Source organism: Rattus norvegicus, chromosome 6 (genome assembly GCF_036323735.1).
Source record: "Rattus norvegicus strain BN/NHsdMcwi chromosome 6, GRCr8, whole genome shotgun sequence".
NCBI classification, from domain to species: Eukaryota; Metazoa; Chordata; class Mammalia; order Rodentia; family Muridae; genus Rattus; species Rattus norvegicus.
The window spans coordinates 15,886,192-15,901,125 of record NC_086024.1 but is presented as its reverse complement, the minus strand read 5'-3'; the positions used below and the strand labels follow the sequence as shown (position 1 = coordinate 15,901,125).

Here is a 14,934-nt window from a genome sequence, read left to right as displayed (position 1 = left end):
GACTTCCCCTCCCCTTGTACAGTTAAGTCTAGCAAGCACCTGGAATTCTTTCTTATGCAAATGAAACAGCCCCAGCTCTCCGATTCCGAGCCACTTACACTCACCGCATACCCCCTACTAACCCTCCCAAGGTTTAAATAGTCTTTGTTCCTCCCAATTACACCAGCTACTCAGTGAAGCCTGTCTCCCAATTAAGCCTGTTTCTGGTCAAGTTCACTCACGGCCTGCTGTCTCCAACACCCCCCCCCCCACACACACACACACACACACGCAACCCCCCACCTCCCACCCCCATCCCCCACCTCACCCTCCCACTCCCCTCACCCCACCCCCACCCCTCACCTGTGTTCCAGCCTCGGTTCCCCTCTCCACCTGAGCAGAGATGATACACTGTAACCAGACTTGAGTCTCTGTATTAACTAACCTCTGCCCAACTGCTTCTCTGACCAAGGCTGAGGGTAGCCCTGTCTATGTGATTAAATAAAAACATTGAGAAGGCAGTGCGACAGTGTGGTCTGCTAGCAAAACAACACCAAGTTCCTTCCCTCCCTCCTGACCTCCCCCATTATTCTCAGATTTCCAGAGCTGTCTTTGTCTTTTTCATTAAGGACGCTCATGCCAAATGATGCCACTTCTGCCACTAAAGTAAAAAAGGCAGGACTGCCCTGAATTCTAACCACGTAGCTGGATGGTGAACAGATAGAAGTCATGTTCACAGTCATCCTGATGCGTCTGTGCTGGTGTGGGCCATATGAGGCTGTAGGAAGAACTGGCGGGTTCTGCTTTGGTTCTGCTTTGGTTCTGCTTTGATTCTGGTTTGGTTTTGGTTTGGTTTTGGTTTGGTTTTGCCTGCACTGACAGTACACACTGTGATCCCAACACTTATTGTGCAAAGTAGGAAGATTTGGAGTTTGAAATAGAATTCTTTCCTCTAACAGGTGTGTCTAGTCTTTCGGCGCTGCAACATAATGTTTTTGTCTACAAGTTCATGACTCAAGTGCTACACGACTGAATTACAAAAAGCTGTAAAAAATTCCCATCATATTTTAAGTAAGTTCACAGTTTTGTGCTATGCCTTAGTCATAGCTGTCATGTGGTGAAATGTGGCCTGCTGGCTTCAGACCGGATGAGCCTGCCAGTTTCCAATCCAGTTAGACTCAGAACCAAAACGAATGATACATTTAAATTAAGGTTTTTCTTTCCAATAACATTGATACGAAAGGCCAATAATTGCTTCTTTTTTTTTTTTTTTGGTTCTTTTTTTCGGAGCTGGGGACCGAACCCAGGGCCTTGCGCTTCCTAGGTAAGTGCTCTACCACTGAGCTAAATCCCCAGCCCCCAATAATTGCTTCTTTTTTTTTTTTTTTTTTGGAGCTGGGGACCGAACCCAGGGCCTTGTGCTTCCTAGGCAAGCGCTCTACCACTGAGCTAAATCCCCAACCCCCCAATAATTGCTTCTTAACATAACCTAATAGTAGAGTAACGACAGAAATGTTAACTATATCAGTGTGGAACCCTATGGTGGACAATTAACAAGCCATTTAAAATGTTTTCAAATAATATTTCAAGACAAGGGATAACGTGTAAAAGCAAGACAAATATGTGAATTTAGTCTAACTTCATATTAAGAGAAAACATGATATATGTGTAGAGAAAAAGACTTAGAGGCCGGGGGACATGGCTCGGTCAGCAATGTGCTTACTATGTACCCATGAGGACCTGGGTTCTGATCCCTGACGCCCACATAAAAAGGGGTGTGTGTGGCTGCACACACCTCAACTCCAGAAATGGGAAGGCAGAGGCAGGGCATGACTAGAGCTTGTTAGCCAGGCAATCTAGCCAAGTGGTTAGCTCCAGGGATACAGCCTAAAAAGACAGGGTAGAGAGACTGAGGAATACACTGATGCTTGGCCTCCACATGTGAGTATACATCCATTCACACACTCGAATGTGCGTGTGCATGCACAACACACACACACACACACACACATACACGAGCATGTCAAACACACACACACATGCACACACAGTTTTTACAAATGACGGATTTAAGGTAATTTTAGATTTCTCTATTTTCTCTATTTTTTACATGTCCCAATGGAAAAAAAAACATTAGTATTGTTTTTATAAACGGGAAATAAAATATTAACAAAATGTCAGTGGTCACTTTACAATATTTTTATACCAATTTAGTATGTAACAGAGTTTTAGCAATGAAGTCCCAAATATGAAGTGACTCTATAAATATGGTTAACTAAAGGAAAAGACGTTAAAAACAAGATGCAAGGGGGCTGGAGAGATGGCTCAGAGGTTAAGAGCACTGACTGCTCTTCCCAAGGTCCTGAGTTCAAATCCCAGCAACCACATGGTGGCTCACAACTATCTGTAATGAGATCTGATGCCCTCTTCTGGTGTGTCTGAAGACAGCTATAGTGTACTTACACATAGAATAAATAAATAAATAAATATTAAAAAAAAAGCTAGGATGCAAACAATTACTTTTTCAATTGTTATTTCAAAATGTGGTTGCCAAGTCATTCAGTTACTTTGCAGAGAACCCAGCCTGTTGTGTTCAAGCACCGACTTTCCTGTGTTCCTCTGTAGTCCTTTCTCATGGTTCCTTTCCCTCTCTTTATCTCCCTATTCCTCTGATTTTCCCCACTGTGTATCTGCTACTTTTCTAAAAATGTGTCCTGCAAGCTTCTATCAATATTCTAACTTCTATCAAGCACACTAGTACCATACTTGAATCTGATTGGTGGAACCAAATGTCTTTTCAACTTACAAGTTGCTGAAAGCTTCCATTGTACATTCCACAGGCACTAGGTTTTAACTGAGGGGTTGTGCTGAGGTGGATCTAGCTCAACACCCCAGTGTTAGCTGTTAGGTTTGAGACTCGCGATGGACGCTACATCTCAGATCCTAAAACTGCCAGGGTGCTTCGATCTCCTTTACAGACATTGCTATAACCATCACTGGCCCATTCATATACTCATATCCACAGATGCATGCCTGCTGAGTCTGTCCCTGCCTCTGATACTGTAGTAACAGGTCCTTTGATGAACTATGACACTGTAATAACAGGTCCTTTGATGAACTCTGATACTGTAGTAACAGGTTCTTTGATGAACTCTGACACTGTAATAACAGGGCCCTTTGATAAACTCTGATACTGTAGTAACAGGTCGTTTGATGAACTCTGACACTATAGTAACAAGGCCCTTTGATAAATTCTGATACTGTAGTAACAAGGCCCTTTGATGAACTCTGATACTGTAGTAACAGGTCCTTTGATGAGTTCTGATACTGTAGTAACAAGTCCTTTGATGAGCTCTAATACTGTAGTAACAGGTCCTTTGATGAACTGTAACACTGTAGTAACAGGTCCTTTGATGAACTAAACCTTGATTCAGTTCAGGTCCCATCTCCTTACTTGTTAACATTTCCTCATGTGTCTTAAAGATCCTGTCCACTTTGCAGTGACTACACATCACATGACAATGTTCTTTTAACATGTCCCTTTCTAACTGTTAGTCTTTGGGGACACTGTGGTCAGTTTTGCTCTGTTTTCTGTTCCTTTTCTTCTGGCATAAGACGTCATGTTATGCAACACAAAAACAAAAGGGAGGACTTTCAGTTGTCAGCTAGAATAAAATTCTACAATAGAATGGCAGCCATGTGAACAAGACCTTTATGTGTGTAACAGACATGTACAGATAGAAATCAGAGGACAGCTTTGTGGAGCTGTGACTCTCATTCTGCCTTTACATGGCTTCCAGAATTAAACCCAGCTCCCTAGGATTGTACTGCAACCACAGGTAACGTGTCTGTACTCACTGAATCATCTTCCTAGCCCCACATTTGATGTTCCTAGACCACTGGGGCACTAGTTTCCTATGCAGTATCTTAAAACAAACAAAACCCCCACAAAACAAGCAACACATCATCTTTGAGGACTTACTGATGCCCATTAAACTCTCATGAGCTCTGAAAGTTTAGAGCTTAGCCTGTTACCACTGATGGGAGCTGCCCACAGACGCAGTGATAGTGGGGACACAGGTTACCCTATGGGGTGAGGTCAGAGAGTTGTCTTCATCAAAACCCAAGGATCAAGAAAGTCATCATGCCTCAGGCACTGGGGTATACTGCTCTCCTTAGGTTATATTTGTTCCCCTAGAGTTCATGAGATAGAAACTTGGTGATCAGTGGGGTAGTGGTGGTGTGATAAGATCTTTAGGACATGAAGCCTGGGGGAAGGTAATTGGATCATGGAGGTTCTTCCATTGTGAATGAATTTGTACTGTCTAAAAGAGGGGCATGTTTGTTATGTGTACACTTGTTCCCTTGAGGCAAGTCATTCTTTAGACTGACATTCCCCTGCTCTAACTTCTTCCTCTGTCACACATTCCCGCCATGATGTCCTCTGCCGTGTTTTGATGCAGCAGCAATAATCTACTCTTCCTCCAGGAACATCAGAAATGTTTACACGATGCAATCAGATATTTTATCACCAAAACTCCAAAATGGAGTAAGACTTACACCAAGCAAGCTATCTTCCTTTTGATCTTGACTGAATTTTTGATAACATTTCACTGTTGCCAATTTATGTCAACCTCCATATTTAATTACTTCAACCCATATGGGGTGTAGCCCACAGTGAAAGAACTGTCGCATAGCTAAAACATAGCCAATAAAATGCATCCCTCACTGCCTTTGTCTATCATTCAATAACTATTTATGGTGTATCTGCTGTGTGCCAGGCACTGTGCTACAAGCTGGGCTCACATTAAGCCGAGAACCAGTGTTTCTGCTCTCGTGTCTCTTACAGTGTGAAAGAGGAAGCAGGCATGGCATTGCCTCAGAAAACGGACTGTAACTATGGAGGCAAAGAGGCGACTAAGGCACACAGGGCTACGAGCGACTAAGCAGGCTGATCAGGAATTTTCTATACTCCTCTACTCGATATAGAATACAGAAATGAGAAGCCAAATTTTCTTTGCAGCGGTTGTGTTATGCGTGTCTGATATATCCATGTGGGCCTGTGGGTGTGAGTGAAAATGCACACAGGTTGCATGGAGGCCAGAGGTCAACACTGGGTATCCTCCCACTTGCTTTCCACTTCATTTTTCAGACAGAGTTTTCACTGAACTTGGAGCTCACTGATTGGGCTGGGTGTCCACTGAACTCTAGGAATGTGCCTCATCCTCCCCAGAGTTGGGGACCACCCTGCTCAGCTTGTATATGACTGATGAGGACCCAAATCCAGGCACTCCTGCTGTGTGGCAGGCACTTTACCACTAAGCCATCTCTCCTGCCCCTAAAAATACCTTCGAGTTGTGTCTCTCAGAGAACACAACTATCCGTTTAAGTTATACATGGTCATGGCTTTTAGTGTACTCAGAGATGTAAGTTATGGAACTTTCCAAACCTTCATTACTCCCCCCACCCCCAAAGCACTTCATTCCCCTATACCATTGCTTCTCAACCTTCCTGATGAGGCTGTACGCCTTTAATACAGTTCCCATGTGCTGACCCCCAACCACAAAAGTATTTTAGTTGCTGCTTCTTAACTGCAATTTTGCTACTGTTGTGAATTACAGTGTAAACACCTGTGTTTTCTAATGGTCTTAGGTGATTCCTGTGAAGGGTTGTTTAACCCCCAAAGGGGTTGCAACCCACAGGTTGAGAACTACTACCCTAGACTAACATCTGCATCTTTCTCAGCCCAGGGTAATTGTGAATCCACTTTCCATCTTTGTGGACTTAACCTCTTCTGAGCATCCCATATTTATGGAATTATATAATATTTCCAATATTGTGATTGGCTCTTTTCACCTAGTGTATTTTCAAAGGCTTATTCAACATGTAGCTTGATTTCTCTCCCCCATCACCCTGTCTGTCTCTTCAGTCTTATGTAGCCCAGGCTGGCCTCAGATTCACTACGTAGCTGACAAGGCTCTTGATCCTTCTATGTCCAGCTCTCAAGCGCTGAGATTACAGGATTCCCAGCTTCCACTTCTTGTTAGCGCTGAATAATATTCTGTTATATCACATGGCACTTGGGGTGTTTGGTTGTTGGCTTTTGTTTTCCAGTCAGAAACAAGAAGCTATTGCACTTAAAAACAAAAACAAAAACAAAACAAAAACAAAAAAGAAAAAGAAAAAGAAAAAAAAACCCATAGCCAAATTCAGTTTGTCATGTTTCTAGAAAAAAGGTGACTGTAAGTAAATGTTGGCTGAGCCTTACAAGGATGGCAGTCATGTCGAGAAAGCTGTTTTTATGACTGAACGTATTCACTCAGCTCACTAGTCTATTTAGTATTTCTGACTCACAAACGGAAGTGATTCTATTTTGGCATCCTCTGTCTTTCTCTCGCTGGGTCTCTACTGACTAGCTGTGCTAAATTATGCAAGTTACTTTAACTGTTGATTTAACTCTGTAAAATGAGCCCAGTCCAGCCTGCTTGGTTGCCAAGGCTGTTTGGAGACAATTTTTCATATGATATGCATCATCAGCTCCCACAGAAGGCAGAAGGAATTTGACGTGTGGGGGTTGTCTGGGATCCAGTCCAAAATTAGTGCTCATCTGGAAGAAACATGGACGCCTGGTGCTTGCTGGCTGGCCTTATTTGTTTTTACTTACGGCTCTCCCTCTAAGAAACTTTGCAAAATTTATCACTTTAGTGATTTTTTTTTCTATATAAGGTTGACTTTTTCTTTTGTAAAAAGGCCGAAGTGGGAAAAGCCTTCTGATGCCTATTAGTTAACTGTATCAAAGAGAGTAATTTGTCTGACCTAGTTTGGTGACCTGGGGAAAGATTACCTCTAAGATCCAGAATTTGTCCCTCCTCTTTTTTCTCCTCCCCTCCCCGCTCCTCCCTTCCTCTGTGGTCCCTTCACCTCTCCCAAGACTGGCCTCTCTAGGCCCCTGCTTGGGATGTGAAATCCAACCGGATTTATCATTCATGTGCTCATGCAATATGCTTTTGTGCGATTTGCAAAGGAACATCACAGATCCTCCCTTTGAAAGGCTAATGGTTGCAACAGTAGGTCAGGAGAATGTGTGCATGCCAGGAGCAGCAAAAGTGGGACGTTCTGAGGGCAAAAACAGGAGCAGAGGTTCAAGTATGTGGGACTAAACTGGGCTGAGAGGAGAGATAGAACTTTAAAAAGAGGGGTAGGAAACAGCAGGTCAACCTTCCCAGCTGGGTTCCTCGGGCTTCAGACCACAGTCACCCGAGGTGTGAGAAGCAACGGTGAAAACTAAACTTGCACTAGTACGAGGGAGGATCTTCAGGCTACACACGGAATCTGTTTAAGCACCTGGAGGACAATAAAGGCCTTTGGCAAAGTGCACACTTACACTAGTAAATGCAGAAAGACGAAGGAATGGCAAGAGGAGAGAGTTCACGCCTAGAGACTATGCAAGAGGGTGGTCCACAGGTCCAATCGAAGCAAAGAGAGTGGAAAAAGGGCGACTAAACGAGTCATCGGGCCTTGAACTCTAGGTGTGGGGAAGACAGTGGGAACACCTCTTGAGTCAGAGCTCCCCACTCGGAGGGGCACCAGGAGGAGCCAAAGTTATAAACACCTCCTCCAGTGACGCCAGGTGGTCGGCTGTGCCTTCCGATTAGCCACTCCGGCCGCCAATCCCGCAGGAGGCGGTGCTGTCCGGGCCGCTCGGGGCTCCGAGTGCGGCTGGCGCGGGCTGAGAGCCCGGGAAGCCGGCGGAGCCGGGTGGCAGGCGAGCCGGGACATCGGGCGCCGCCGCAGAGGTGGGCAGGTAGGCAGTGCGCGGGGTCCAACGGCCTGGGAGGCCGAGCCTCCCCGGTCCCTCACCCCGGGGACCATGCAGTCCCGGGTCCGAGCGGCCGGTCCGGCTGAGCGGGACCGGGGATGCAGCGCTGAACGCCGCGCGCCTGGCTCGGCCCGGGTCCCGGGTGGCCCGCACGAGCTGGCTGGGGACGGCTCTACGTACCCTGGGCTCCTGTGACGTTCTGTTATAAAAGCGGGGCCCGGACTTGTGGCACTGTCGGGGGTCGTCGGGCAGGGGAGCTGCGGGGCAGCCCCGCGTCCCCGCGCGCCGTGGGTCCCATAGGCGATGCTACTGTTTGGCCTGCGCTTCTGAGGAGTCGTACTGTGAGGGGACCCCGGGACCAGCTTTTCATTTTTAACACCTCCGCTTGCCCGATCGTCCGACCGCCCGACCGCCCGACCGCCCGACGCCAGAGCGCCCTAAGGTGACATGCCCCGAAATGAAGCTGCCCCCGGAGGAGTTGAGGCATTCTGCCTTGCAAAAACTCTCCTCCTGCCGGACTACGTGCGGGTCACTGGCTTCTTTTTGGAAGTGCCAGTCTTTCCAAGCCTGGACCTCACGGCCCTGAGTGTGTGTGTGTGTGTGTGTGTGTGTGTGTGTGTGTGTGTGTGTGTGTGTGTCCAGGAGGAGTGTGGAACGAGGAGTAGGCTGTTCAGGACAGTGCCACAGAAGGGCAGGGATGGCCCAAGTAGGGCTAGGTGGTGGTAAGGTTCTTTAAACAAGGCATGCTTCAGTCTAGTTACGAAAGACATCTTTTCTGCATTAGGGGGGAAAAAGACATAACCCACAGCCCAAACTGTTATAGAGAATATATGGGGTTTAAGGGTTTGTCGAAATTTCAACAGTGTGAGCCTAGGTAGTATCCTCCTTTCCTCCCTGTCTCCCTCCCTCTCTCTTTGCTTCTCTCTCTCCCTCCCTAGGACTTTCCTCTTTTTAAACCTCCCCCCACCCCCTTTTAGGATTTGGAAAAGAAACAGGAAGTCAGAGATTCAGAGAAAAGAGCGTTCACTCCACAACTATAAACAGTTTATTTTGTGCCAGTAAATATTTCTGAAGTCACTGGAGGTCTTTGGAAAACCTCAGCTTTTGTCTGCCCCCTGCAGAGAAGGTAGATCCCCTTAGAGTTCAAAATTTAGGACATTTTTAGGAGTGGATTATAGCCCCAAAGCCATTCGTAACCAGCCAGGTGGTGCTCTGCTGTGGTACAGCTGCCTTCCACATAGTTACAGAATTGCAGAGTGACCCAGGATATCTCCTGCCTAGACCTGGAGCCATCACAAAACCAAACTCAAGTTTTGAATTTCTTTTATTATGACTTAATTATTGGGCACCAAAGATGTCAAATGTGTGTTTGGTAATCTTAAAGCTTTTCTACTTCATCATAAACATATGTAGCCACCACAGCTAAAGACAAATAGATGTATTTCATTTTGAATTTTCTTGTATCATTTTCGTAGCAAAGCTCTAAGTAAGAGATGTGCACTGTACTTTCATAGGTGAGGTTAACAGTTACTTCTCTATTATTTATCGGTGAGATTCCTGGCAGGGATAATGACTAATAATAAATGGTTAAATCTATAAATGTGGTCTTAGCATATACCCATTCTTTGTTTGTATATGCTTTTAATTGAGATACAATTCACAAACCATAAAAGCGACCTTTAATGCTGTATAACTTAGGGAATTTGGGCATATGTGCAAGGTTGTGCAGTCGTCACTCTCCAGTTCTAGAAACTTCCTCCCCACCAAGAAACTCTAGACCAGTGCTTCTCAACCTGTGGGTCCGAGACCCCTTTGAGGCAGAATGAACCTTTCACAGGGGTCACCTAAGAGCATCAGAAAACACAGATATTTATATTATGATTCATAACGGTGGCAAAATTGTAGTTATAAGTAGCAATAGAAATAATTTTATGGTTGGGAGTCACCACAACATGAGGAATTATATTGAAGGGTCGCAGTTTTAGGAAGGATGAGAACCACTGCTCAAAGCCTGTTGGTAGTCACAATTGCCTTCTCATCTCCTTGGCAACCATTGACCTGCGTTTTGTCTTTGGATTTGTCTGTTCTGGACATTTCATACACTGTTTCCTGGAAGTGTGGACCATAACATAACCTGAAACCTCTGAGGAACATCTGTTTGACTATTTCCAATGTAGCTATGACATTTTAGAGCACCAGTGATATGCAGGAGTTCCGCTCTCTGCACGGTCTCATCAGTCCTTGTTGGTCCATGTTCTTTTCTGCCTCATGTTGAGCCAGATGGGGTGAAGTGGAGTGACATCATGACTTGATTTTTACTTACTCTCCGAGTTTTTTTCTCGTAGTTAAAGATACAGAGAAGTTTTTGTGTGCTTATTGACCATTTATAGATTTCCTTTGGAGAGCTTCTGTTCTCATTGTGTGTTCATGCACATGTTCATGTCTGCACGTGTGTGTGTGTGTGTGTGTGTGTGGTGTGTGCACATGCGTGTTTGTACTAGTTAGCTTTATATTGCTGTGATAATTACTATATCCAAAAACAGCTTGGGGGAGGAGAGGGTTTATTTTAGCTTACGGTTATAGTCCATCATGAAGAAGAGTCAGGACAGGAACTCAGGCAGGCAGGAACCTGTGGAGCAGGAACTAAAGTACAGACCAAAGAGGAAAACCTCATCGTGGCATTCTCAGGCTGTGCTCAGCCTGCTTTCTTTTCTTTCTTTTTTTTAACTTCTTTTTTCGGAGCTGGGGACCGAACCCAGGGCCTTGCGCTTGCTAGCCAAGCGCTCTACCACTGAACTAAATCCCCAACCCCTCAGACTGCTTTCTTGTACAATTCAGGAACTGTCCAGAGGTAGCACAGCTCCCTGTGGGCTGGGCACACACATTTTTTTTTTTTTTTGGTCAACCCAACACAAAACCACATCACTACTAAACCAAGGCCTTTCCTCTCTTGCCTCCACCCACCATGGATAAAGAAAACGCCCCACAGACTTGCCTCCAGGCAGTCTGTTCGGGGTCAGTTTTCTCAGGTGAAGTTCCTCTTCCCAGATAACTCGGCCTTGTCTCAACTTGACAAAACTCAAGAACCCAGTTAACGCCTTGTCAAATTGACACAAAACACATCACCATTAAACCATAACCTTTTCTCTCTTGTCTCCAAGATGTCATGTTACTATTAAAATGAAACATCCCCACTTCTAAACGTCCCATAGTCTTTAAAATATTTCAACACTTAAAATTCCAAAGTCTCTAAAATTTTCAGTCACTCCAAAAACAAACAAACAAACACCCCAAAGTCCTTTAACTGTAGGTACCTATAAAATAAAAAATGTTATGCACTTTCTTACTCCAAGAAGGGAGAACAGTCACATTCAATTCACACCAAACCACAGTCAAACCATGTAAAGCTCTGTATCAGGCATGTGTCACTCAGCACGTGTCACTCACAATCTTCTGGGCTCCAGAGGGCATCAGCAGCTCTCCCTCTGTGGCTCTGCCGTTCACACCTCATGAAGCACGGTTCAGGTTGAGGCCAGTTCACAGCCGCTGCTGTTCCTTGGTAGTTGCCCCTTAGCACAGCCGTCTCCAGTAGTCTGCTGCAACAAGCACAAGCCTCGCCCAGCTTGTCTCCACGAACACTTCAATTCTGGTGCTTCTGCTGCAGCTGACGCTGCACCTTGGCAAGGACCTCTCGTGTCTTCTCCCAGTGCCCCGCCTCAGCTGCTCTCCCTGACCCCTCAGCCTTCAAAACCAGCACTATCTGGGTGACTCTTTATACATTACCATGTCTGCCAGCATGAGTGGCAGCCCTGACCTTCTTTGGACCACAGCTTCGGTGCGCTGACCCTAAGGAAATATTCCCGGAAAATTTTACCTCAGTAATGCTGGTGTCTTCATCACTAGTAAGAGCCTCAGCTCTAGCTAACCAGCATTGATTGTCCAAGTAAAGCAAAGGTTTCACTTCGGTGGTTCTGGTCCTTTCTATCACAGCTGATTCTTCAACCCCAGCTGCCCAGATTCTTAATCCAAAGTATTGAATGGCCCCAATGAAGTTTTTAAGGTATTCTGATAGTTGCAATTTATAAATGTTTGTTGCAGTTTTCCTCTTAACCCAGGAGCTCCCAAATAATTGAGACTTGACTATTATATTTATATGACAATTTTTTTTTTCTTTTTTTCGGAGCTGAGGACCGAACCCAGGGCCTTGCGTTTGCTAGGCAAGCGCTCTACCACTGAGCTAAATCCCCAACCCCTATATGACAAGTTTTAAGGGCACATCAACTAGGCAATATTGCTCTATTTTAATCCTTTAAAATAATCAGGCTTTCTGTCAAAATTCCAATGATACTTGTATTTTAGTACTGATCAGGCTCTTTAGGCTCTCAGCGTTTTCTCATGGCATCTCCTGAACTCTCTCCCTACTTTCTGTTCCCTCCTCCCTTCACTGGGAAGAAGTCCAGCCCCATTTTCTCCCCTGCTCAGTCATTGGCTGATCATCTTTTTCATTGACCAATCAGGGAACAAATGGGGAGCAATGCCTATACAACATTCAGGCACCAGATACTTAGAATAAGGATTGTAACCAGATATGGGGCCCAGAGATCCGCATTTGAATGATACAAGGATAATTTTAACACAGGGCACAACAACGCCATGCCTACTGTACTCTCAAACTTCCGTCTGGAACTGCACAAGCCAGGCCTGCGCTCAATGGCTTTTCCAAACTCCTTGCACGATCCTCCTTTAAAAAACAAAGAACAAAAAACCAAAAACCAAACCTGTGTAGCTTAGAAGCAAAGAACCACCAGGCCAAACTCAGCCCCGAAGGAGAGGAGTCAGAAGGTTTGTAGGGAGCAGAGGGGTCAAGGACACCACAAGATCACAGCCCACATAATCAATTAGGCAGGGCTTTTAGAGGCTCTCAGAGACCAACAATCAGGGAACCCGCGCGAGTCTGAGCAAGGTCCTCTCCATGTATGTTTCAGTTGTATAGCTTGGTCTTCTTGCAGACTCCTAACAGTGGGAGCAGGAGGGTGTCTCTGTCTCTTTCAGCTGCTCCTAGGACCCCTTTCCTTCTCCTGGGTTGCCTTGTCCAGCCTTTATATAAAGATATACACCCAGTCTTATTGTAACTTATTATGCATGTTCCATTAATGTCCCTGTGAGCCTGCTCTTTTCCGAAGGGAAACGGAGGAGGAGGAGTGGATCTGGGAAGGTGGAGGAAGAACTGGGAGTGGAGGGAGAAGAAACTGCAATTGGGATATAATATATGAAAGAAAAGATAAATTGAAAATATATGACCACGTCGATCATAGCAATAGTCCACGCTCTGGTCCAATTTCTGTCTACCTGTCTATTGCTGTGATAAAACACTGTGACTGAAGGCAACTTGGGGAGGAAAGGGTTTTTTTCAGCCAACAGTAGAGAGATCATACAATCTGTCTCTGAGGAGCCTGGAGATAGGACTGAAGCAGAGGCCATGAAGGAATATGGTTTGTTCCTCATAGTTTGCTCAGACTGGCCTCTTATACAGCTCAGGACCACCAGGGTGACCTTGTCCCACCCCCATGGCCTGAGCCCACCCATGTCAGTCATCAGCCCAGAAAATATCCTACTGCTGGCCTACTGATCTAGGCATTTTCTCGTTTGAGGTTTGAATCAGCTTCTCAGGCCTGCAGGGCAAGCACTTGGGCAAGCAAACCATCTTCCCAGACCCTGATTTTGCCAGCTTTTGGGATCCTTTTTTTTTCCTCACACTGGGTTGCCTCATCTAGTCTTAATGAGTGGAAGTGCTTACAACTTGATAGGTCTTACTACAATTTGCTATGCCAAGTTTGGTTGATATCCAGGCAAGGCTTGCCCTTTTCTGAAGAGAAATGGAGGAGTGGGTTTAGGGAGAGGCAGAGGAAAGGGGAAGAGAAAAAGTGGGGGAAGGGCTGGGAGGAGACAAAGGGAGAGGCAAATGCAGTCTCAGATGTATAAAGTAATAATAATAAAAATTAAAATTAGATTGTCCTTTTTTATTACTTTTTTTTATTAACTTAAGTATTTCTTATTTACATTTCGAGTGTTATTCCCTTTCCCGGTTTCTGGGCCAATAGATTGTCCTTTTTGGTTTTGATTTTGAGACAGGGTTTTAAAAGCTCTATAACTCTGGCTGTCCGGGAACTCCCTCTATAGACCAGGCTGGCCTTGAACTCACAGAGATCTGCCTGCTTCTGCCTCCTCCGTGCGGGGATTTAAAGGCATGTGCCACTAAATCTGGAAGATTGTTTTTGTTGTTAAGTTGTTTGGATCATTTCCATATTCTGCACGTCTTTTCTCACATGTTTGACTTTCAGAAATCTGTCCGTAGGCTATTTTTTTTTCTTTTTTCTTTTTTTCAGAGCTGGGGACTGAACACAGGGCCTTGTGCTTGCGCTCTACCAATGAGCTAAATCCCCAACCCCCGTAGGCTATTTTTCTACAAGTTCTTCATAGTGTCCTTAGAGGCACACAATTCCCAAATCTCGATGATGTATCATGTATCTATTTTCTGAGTTCTTAGAGCTTTGGGTTACATTTAAGCCTTTAATACATTCTATGCTAATTTGTGTATCTGGGATGAGGGAGCAGAGACTACATTCACTTTTCAGCATCTGGAGTTTTAGTTGCTATGTTGAAAACACTATTGCCTTTCCTGTTCAATGGCCTTGGTACTCTTTCAGAAACAGGTTGATGGTGATCACGAAGTTGTATTTCTGGGTTCAACCTTAATCTGCTAATGTCTTTCTTCACACAACTGTCTTGGGTACTGTATTGAGTTTTGAAGTCTGGATATGGGACTCTTTAAGCCCTTCTAGATTGTTAGGTGCCCTTAACTTCCTAGGCGGATTTCAGGATGCCCTGCCAGTCCCCTCCCTCAGGTCAGTCGGAATATTCAGTTACTGTGTTACTCAACTATTTGCAAGTCCTGCCATCTGCAGATTACAGTCCACAAACACTCCATTCCTTCAGTTCTTCAGACCCGACATATATAACAACATTGCTGCCCTTGTAGAACCATTCGTTTGTTTCTAAATCACAGGATGATAATTTCATTATTAAGGTGAAAGCTATCATAAGCACAAATCATTTATTTTTGTGCTTAAGGAAAA

At 45.0% G+C, this 14,934-nt stretch overlaps 1 protein-coding gene across 10 annotated transcripts in view; it reads left to right on the top strand.

Annotated features, from left to right (window-relative positions):
• The first annotated feature begins 7,646 nt into the window (after nt 1-7,646).
• The window catches only part of Plekhh2 (pleckstrin homology, MyTH4 and FERM domain containing H2), a 110,301-nt gene continuing 103,013 nt past the window's right edge, over nt 7,647-14,934 (top strand). For 6 of the 10 annotated variants that reach the window (XR_010052082.1, XM_063261832.1, XM_063261838.1 and 3 more), the window contains exon 1: nt 7,967-8,240. The gene's annotated coding sequence lies outside the window, so the exon portion shown is untranslated. Of the gene's footprint in view, nt 7,784-7,966; nt 8,241-14,934 lie in introns of those variants that run through there. The other 4 variants (XM_063261841.1, XM_063261846.1, XM_063261831.1 and 1 more) reach the window with 3 other exon arrangements.